This window comes from Marmota flaviventris, chromosome 4, assembly GCF_047511675.1.
Source record: "Marmota flaviventris isolate mMarFla1 chromosome 4, mMarFla1.hap1, whole genome shotgun sequence".
NCBI lineage: Eukaryota > Metazoa > Chordata > Mammalia > Rodentia > Sciuridae > Marmota > Marmota flaviventris.
This window is the reverse complement of record NC_092501.1, coordinates 84,994,882-85,001,738: the sequence shown is the minus strand read 5'-3', so window position 1 is coordinate 85,001,738 and position 6,857 is coordinate 84,994,882. Positions and strand designations below refer to the sequence as shown.

The 6,857-nt window shown below is 41.5% G+C and overlaps 1 pseudogene; it reads left to right on the top strand.

Moving 5' to 3' along the window:
• The first annotated feature begins 5,484 nt into the window (after nt 1-5,484).
• On the top strand, nt 5,485-6,033 carry LOC114097657 (malignant T-cell-amplified sequence 1-A-like; annotated as a pseudogene).
• Nucleotides 6,034-6,857: the final 824 nt, after the last annotated feature.

Below are 6,857 nucleotides of genomic sequence, written 5' to 3'. Positions count from 1 at the left end.
AAAGCAAACTCTTAACTGCAAACTCCTATGAAAATTAAAAGCAAGTTACATAATTCCAACATAAAATGGTGAGACAGTCACAGGGTAAACATTCCCATTCAAAAAGGAAAGAACAGGGACATAAAGGAGAGATGGGACCAAGCAGGGCAAACATTAAATCCTGTAGCTACATGTCTGACATCTTGGGTTCATGGTGGCATGAAATGAGCTCCAAAAAGCTTGGGTAGCCCTGCCCCTAGGTCTTGAGGGCTACAGCCCTGTGGCCCTCTCTCAGGCTGGCGTCTTCACTGCCTGTGGCTTCTCTCTCAGAAGGAATTGCACATGTCTTCCATCTCTGAATTCCTCTAGTCTCCATTGCAACTTCAGCTTTATTCTCAGAGATTTACAAATTGACTACTAAGGGACTTCTTGCAAGAACTTCAACTCTACCACACACTGCCTGAACCCTCAGGCTTTCCTTTGAAATCCTGGTGGAAGTCTCTATGATCCTGTAACTCTTGAATTCTGCATACCTGCAAAACGAGCATTACATAGATAATGCCAGCTTCTGCTGCTGACTCAAACAGTAGCTGTGCCTGCTTGGACCAGAGCTGCAGCGGGCTCTGAGAGGCTGCCTGGATGACATGAGGAAACAACTCCCTACATGGAGCTGGGTGAATAGGGTGCTCTGGTTCTCTTTTCTCAAAGCAAAGTCTTTGAAATGGGTTTACACTCTTATACCCTTAAACCTGTGATGGGTGGGTGGGTGGGGGTCTTGCTAAATACTGCAATGCACTCAAGCCATATTTTCTGTACACAAGTTTTTGCCAAAAGAACACAAATGGTATCAATTCCAATTCTCAGTAGAGTCCCCATTTCCATCTGAAACCTCATGAACATGGCCTTTACTGTCTGCATTCCTATAAGAATAGGAGTAGTCTTCTTTTCCCATTAGAATTGCCCAGTAAGGTCTATGTACAGCATTCTAGGTGTTCTCCACCTGTATCTCCAAACTTCCAAATATCTCCCTCAAACCAATTCCAAAAGCTTATGAATCACATTGTCAAATATTTTCACAGCAACAACCTTTCATTTGGGTACCAATTTTCTGTGTTAGTCAGATTTCCATTGCTGTGACAAAATGCCTGAGACAACTTAAAGAAATGTTTATTTTGGCTCACTGTTTCAGAGGTTTCAGTTTATGGTCGCTTGATCCCATCACTTTGGGCCTATAAAAAGGCCCCATATCAGAGGGTAGAGCTTGTGACGAAGCAAAACTGCTCACATTATGATGGTTGGGAAGAAAAAAAAAAAAAAAAAAAAGAGAAAAAGGGGATGGGGGTCCCAATATCCCCTTCAAAACTACATTCCCAATAACCTAACTTTCTTCCACTAGGGCTCAACCTCTAAAAGTTTCCACCACATCCCAATAATTTCACAGGTTGGTGGTCAGGTTGGTTGTAAAACATGAGAGTTTGAGGGAGACTCCAGAACCAAAGTATTATACCTCGCATGTGTGAGGTATTGGGTTCAATTCTCAGCACTGCATATAAATAAGTGAATAAAAAAAAGGTCCATCAACAACTAAAAAAAATTTTTTAAAAATACTTTTTTCAAACATACATTATATGCTTACAGTATTGACCATGCATATATAGAGCCATAAGGCTTCTATAAATTTCACAGGACTGAAATGATACAGAATATCTACTCTGACCACAATGCAATAAAGACTTACTTCTAAAGCATGCATTACACCGTAGGAGATTATATTTTGAACTGAATGATAATGACGATGAAAACACTATGTGTTAAAATTTCTGAGATGCAATTAAAGCAGTTCTTAGAAGAAAATTTATAGTCTTAAAATTATATTTTGGAAAAGGAGCCTGAAAATTAAGTTACTAAACCACATTCACCCGAGAATAAGAAAATAAGAACAAGAAAAATATAATGAAAGTTGAAGAAGAGAATAGATCTTAAATTAATAAAAATAGAACAGAACTAATAAAAAACTTTAAAAAGAGGTATTTTAACAATTAATTATATCACAGGGTCATAAAAAAGTAATATATATATGTATATATGTGTGTGTATATATATATTTTTTCATGCACATAAACATATATGTATATATACACGTATATAGGGAGAATTTGGTTTAATGTGAGTATTCAGGAAATGTTAATTACCTTCTTACTTTTATATAATACCACTAATGGAATTTATAAAAATATCATTCGTTAGAGGTTTACTCTGCCCCATCTGATGTGCTAGGTACTTATATGCATTTTTCTATTAAATGCTCATTAACCTCTTCCTGGAAAAAAAAATAATAAAAACAAATGTAAAAAGAGGACCAAAAAAGTCTAACATTTGGTAAATTTATTTTTTATTTTTGTCAGTACCAGGGATTGAACTCAGGGGCACTCAGCCACTGAGCCACATCCCCAGCCCTATTTTTGCATTTTATTTAGAGACAGGGTCTCAATGAGTTGCTTATCACTTTTACTGAGGTTGGCTTTGAACTTGCAATCCTCCTGCCTCAGCCTCCCAAGCCACTGAGATTACAAGAGTACATCACCATACCTAGCACAAGATTGATAAATTTATAATCAGACTACTCAAAAGAGAGAGAGAGAGAGAGATTAACAACAACAACAATGTAGGTTTACACTAAGATCATTCACAGTCAGGGGGGGATTCTGACAAATCTTATAAAGCACAGGAATTATGAAAAAAATGAGGTAGGGAAGATGATTCAAAGTCTAGATGCTGACCACCAACAAAATTAATAAAAGGTCAGCACTGAGAGAGAGGCTGTGCACAGCCCAGGCACCTCCATGAGGCTGGAAGCCATGGAAGCGGATATCCAGAGTGCAGAGGACAGTGGGTGGCAGTGTTGGCCTGGGGGTACAGAAGCTGCTGTGGAGTGCTGGAGGAGATGTGCCCTGCCACAGCCTGGGGAGACCCTTCTGCCAGGTGCAATCCTTGAGTTTAGGTTCTTATTTTCATTTTCTTAAATGGAGCTGAAAGTCTCCTTCTTCATGAGCTCAGGGCTCTTTTCTTTCGGGTCCCACTCTCTAGATCCCTTGGTGTTATGGTCTGAGCATTTGTGTTCCTCTGAAGTTGAAGTGTTAAAATCCTAAACTTCAGGATGATGGTGTTGGAGGTGGAACCTTAGGGATGAGATTAGTTCACAAGGGTGGACCCTCCAGGAATGAGGTAAGTGCCCTTACAAAGAAGGCCAGAGACAGCCTCACACCTTCTTCTGAGAAAACACACGAAGTTGCTATCCATGAACCAGAAAGGGGGCATTCACAAGACACTGGATCTAGAGGCACCTTGATCTCGGACTTCCCATTTTATTGTGAGCAATACATTTCTGTTTTTTATAAGCCACCCCGTGTATGGTATTTTGTATTACTACCCAGTGGACATCTTGCTTTAGTCTTCCATGAACCATACAGCATCTGCATTACGTTGCTACATTCACCTAGTTCCTATGCATTTGTGACTTAATTTGTATTATGAAACCATGTAACAGAACAGAGGGTGCAGAGGATGGAGGTGAGGACATTCCCATGCTCTGCAGATCTTACAGAAGGAGAGACAGCGAACAATTTCTTTCCAGCACATTTGGTCTGCTCACTAGGGAAGATCTCCTAGGCTCCTTAGCTTCTAGGCTGAGCTTGGACACAAGAATCACTCTCCCAGGCCAGTTCTAATGTTCATCCAGAGGCCCAAGCTCCTCACAGTCAGCAAACCACCATCAACAGTTCTGAGTGTAACTGGGGCCTAGGCCTAAATCCTATGGGACACCCCTCAAGAATATTATCATCACCTTCGTCTCCCCTCCCTCTTCTGGCTGCCTCTACTTCTTATCTTCACTTCTCCTGTGGGGTAAATGGAAGTTAAATCCCTTAATGAATTTAGGCCTTAACAAGCAAGAACCAGGTACTGCTTTCTTTTCTTTTCTTTTTCACAAGAAAAAATTATATCTGGTTCATTTTTCTTCTGTTCTGTAACCAAGATGGGTATAAAGTCTGGCAGGAGATGTGCTTCTGTGGGTCTGGGATGGTCAAGAAGCTTCCCACAGAACTAGTACTCTATTTGCCAATATGGTAAGAGGAGGAGATGGAACTTTTTAAAGGCAGGGAAGACACACACATCTGAAGCTAGAGAAGAAGGAAAAGATAAAAGACACAGAAACCATAGGAAACTGGGAGTTCTTAGGCATTTTTGCCAAGGGCTGGTACCCATTAGTCACTTAAGAGAGTTAAGCAGTAAGGGACAACCAAGATAACTTAGAGAAGCTCTGGGAAATGTCTGCACTGTGTCCTAACAGCCGACATTTTCTCTCCCAAAGATCCTGGAGGAATAAATAGGGTCCCCAACAATGGCCTTCATTTTCCAATGACAAAGTGAAAAGGTGCCTGAGCTAACCCAGCCTTCCTCCTGGACAGGACTCCCTTCTGAAGGATCCCTGAGGGATGCTCGGCAGCTCCTGATCAGGCATTTCCACTGTCAGCCGCTCAGATTTTTAGCAAGATATTCCTTATGTCGAGCAGACCCAGATAGTCTGCATGCCCTGGGTCACTGATAGAACCACACATACATCTGGCCACTCTTCCCACCATGGTGTTTTTCAGACTTCTGCAGAAGGCCAGCTTGCCTTCCTTTCTCTACTCTGTGTGATTCTTTTCAGCATGCTCATTCACTAGGGGTAAGGCTCTGCCATCTCTGGCTCTCTCTCCTGCATGAGTTCTGCTTTCTTCAAATCTTCAAATCAGGGTTCTCTACAGAAACAGCATTAATTGGATGTATATGCTTTTTTATCTCTCTATATAAAATATATAGATAAATAGAATAAGCATATAGATCTAGATATGTATTTATACATAATACACGAAATATATACATATACATTGTGTGTGTGTGTGTGTGTGTATACACAATGATCATCTTGAGAATGAGATTTGTTTTAAGGAACTGACTCACCAATTATGTGGATAATGGAGGCTGGCAATTCCAAAATCTTCAGGATTGACTGGCAGGTGGAAAACCAGGAGAGCCGACCATGCTGATGAAGCCCCAAGTCAGTATTCTTTAGGTGTCCCTCTTGCTCTGGAGGTGGGGGTAGAGTAAGTCCTTTGGTCTATGTTCTATTTAGGCCTGCAACTGATTGGATGAGGCTCACCCACATTCTGAGGTGGCAATCTGCTTTATTAAACTCTACCAACTTATACGTCAATTATAAATACCATAGAATCATCCAAAATAATATCTGACCACCATGGTACCCACCTATCTGGGTACCATGGTCCAGCCAAGTTGACACATAAAATTAACCATCACAATGTCTGTTTTAAAAATGTGGAGCTTCTGGATAACAACAACAGCTCCTATTGTCAGTGCTGGTCTTCGTTGTGTAAGGGGATCCCTGGACCCTTGCTAATTTAATTTCTTTCCTATTCCGGCCCTCCCTTCTTGTTGCCCCCTTGGATGGTGTTCAAGAAATTTGATGAAAAAGAAAATGTGTCCAACGGCATCCAGTTCAAAACATCATTTATTAAGGTCATTAAGAACCAATCGATAGGGCAATTTTCAAGTACTGAACTATGGCTTAATCAAATCATGCCTAAGAGCAAGCCTGTCAAAATAGTCCAATGCCATGAACATATAGAAATCTTTACAGTAAATGGAGAATCACTATTTTTGAAACAAGAATAAGGGCCTTTTTTATCCAACCCTAAGTTTACTTCACAAATATCCTTTTATTCTGCCACACCAGTAGGTTGATAAAGGCGCCATCAAATTTGTACTCAGTGGAAGAAAATCAGGTATCCAGGCTTAACTTCTCCTGGAGCTAAGCTATACCCTGCTGCAGGAGCTTCCACTGTTTCAATCACGACAGAAGGAAAAGAGCATGCTCTGTGTGTTGGAGTCATGATGATGTCTGCAGAAGACACTGAGAAAGTTAGCAAAGGCATTGGCATTGAAAATATCCATTATTTAAATGATGGGCTGTGGCATATGAAGACATACAAATGAGCCTCAGAAGGAATGCACTTGGGCTAAATACGGATATTGTGCTGTATCTGTGTGTGACAGCATGAAGACAATGCCTCTGTGGTTATGCTGAATAAATTCTACAGATGCTAAAAGAAGGAGGAGGAGGAGGAGGAGGAGGAGGAGGAGGGGGAGGAGGAGAATGTGATGCACAGTACTGAACACAGCAAACTAGGTACACAAGTGTGAAGCTCTGTGAGGGTGAGTGGTGTGTGATACAGCACAAGTTTCCCATATCTCTGGGGCCACCCCTGCTGCCTCCACAGTGGACTGGTACAGGTTCCTATGCTCCTTAGGGGCAGCTGACCATGTTATAAGCCATTCCATCTCTCCCCTTCCCGTTATCTTGAATAAGTTTCTTGAAAGAATATTCTATATTTATTGCTTCTATTTCCTCATCTTTCATTCTTCCTTTTCCTCTGGCTTCCTTTTCCACCCACCACTTCTTCAGTCCCACATTCAGTGGGAACTGTTGACTCAGTATCCTCCCTGACTCTCTGCAGCCTGGGTGCTACCCTATTCCACAGTGCAAAACCATCCCTGCCCTCGGCCAGCATCCTCCAATCCCTTCCAGCCTGTTCAGGTCAACAGTTTGCACCAATGGGCATTGCTGGGTGCTGAGGACAGAGGTCACGCAGACCAGGTTTCTCCATCACTTCTCTTAACTTTGTCTCTCTGCAGACCATCCCCTTTCATGGTTTAGAAGGAAAAGCAGAGATATAAACACAGCACAGGCACTCCTTCAAACAGACATTATCCACTTGCTAAATATGGAGTTCTATGATGTACAAGATACACTGTAAGGG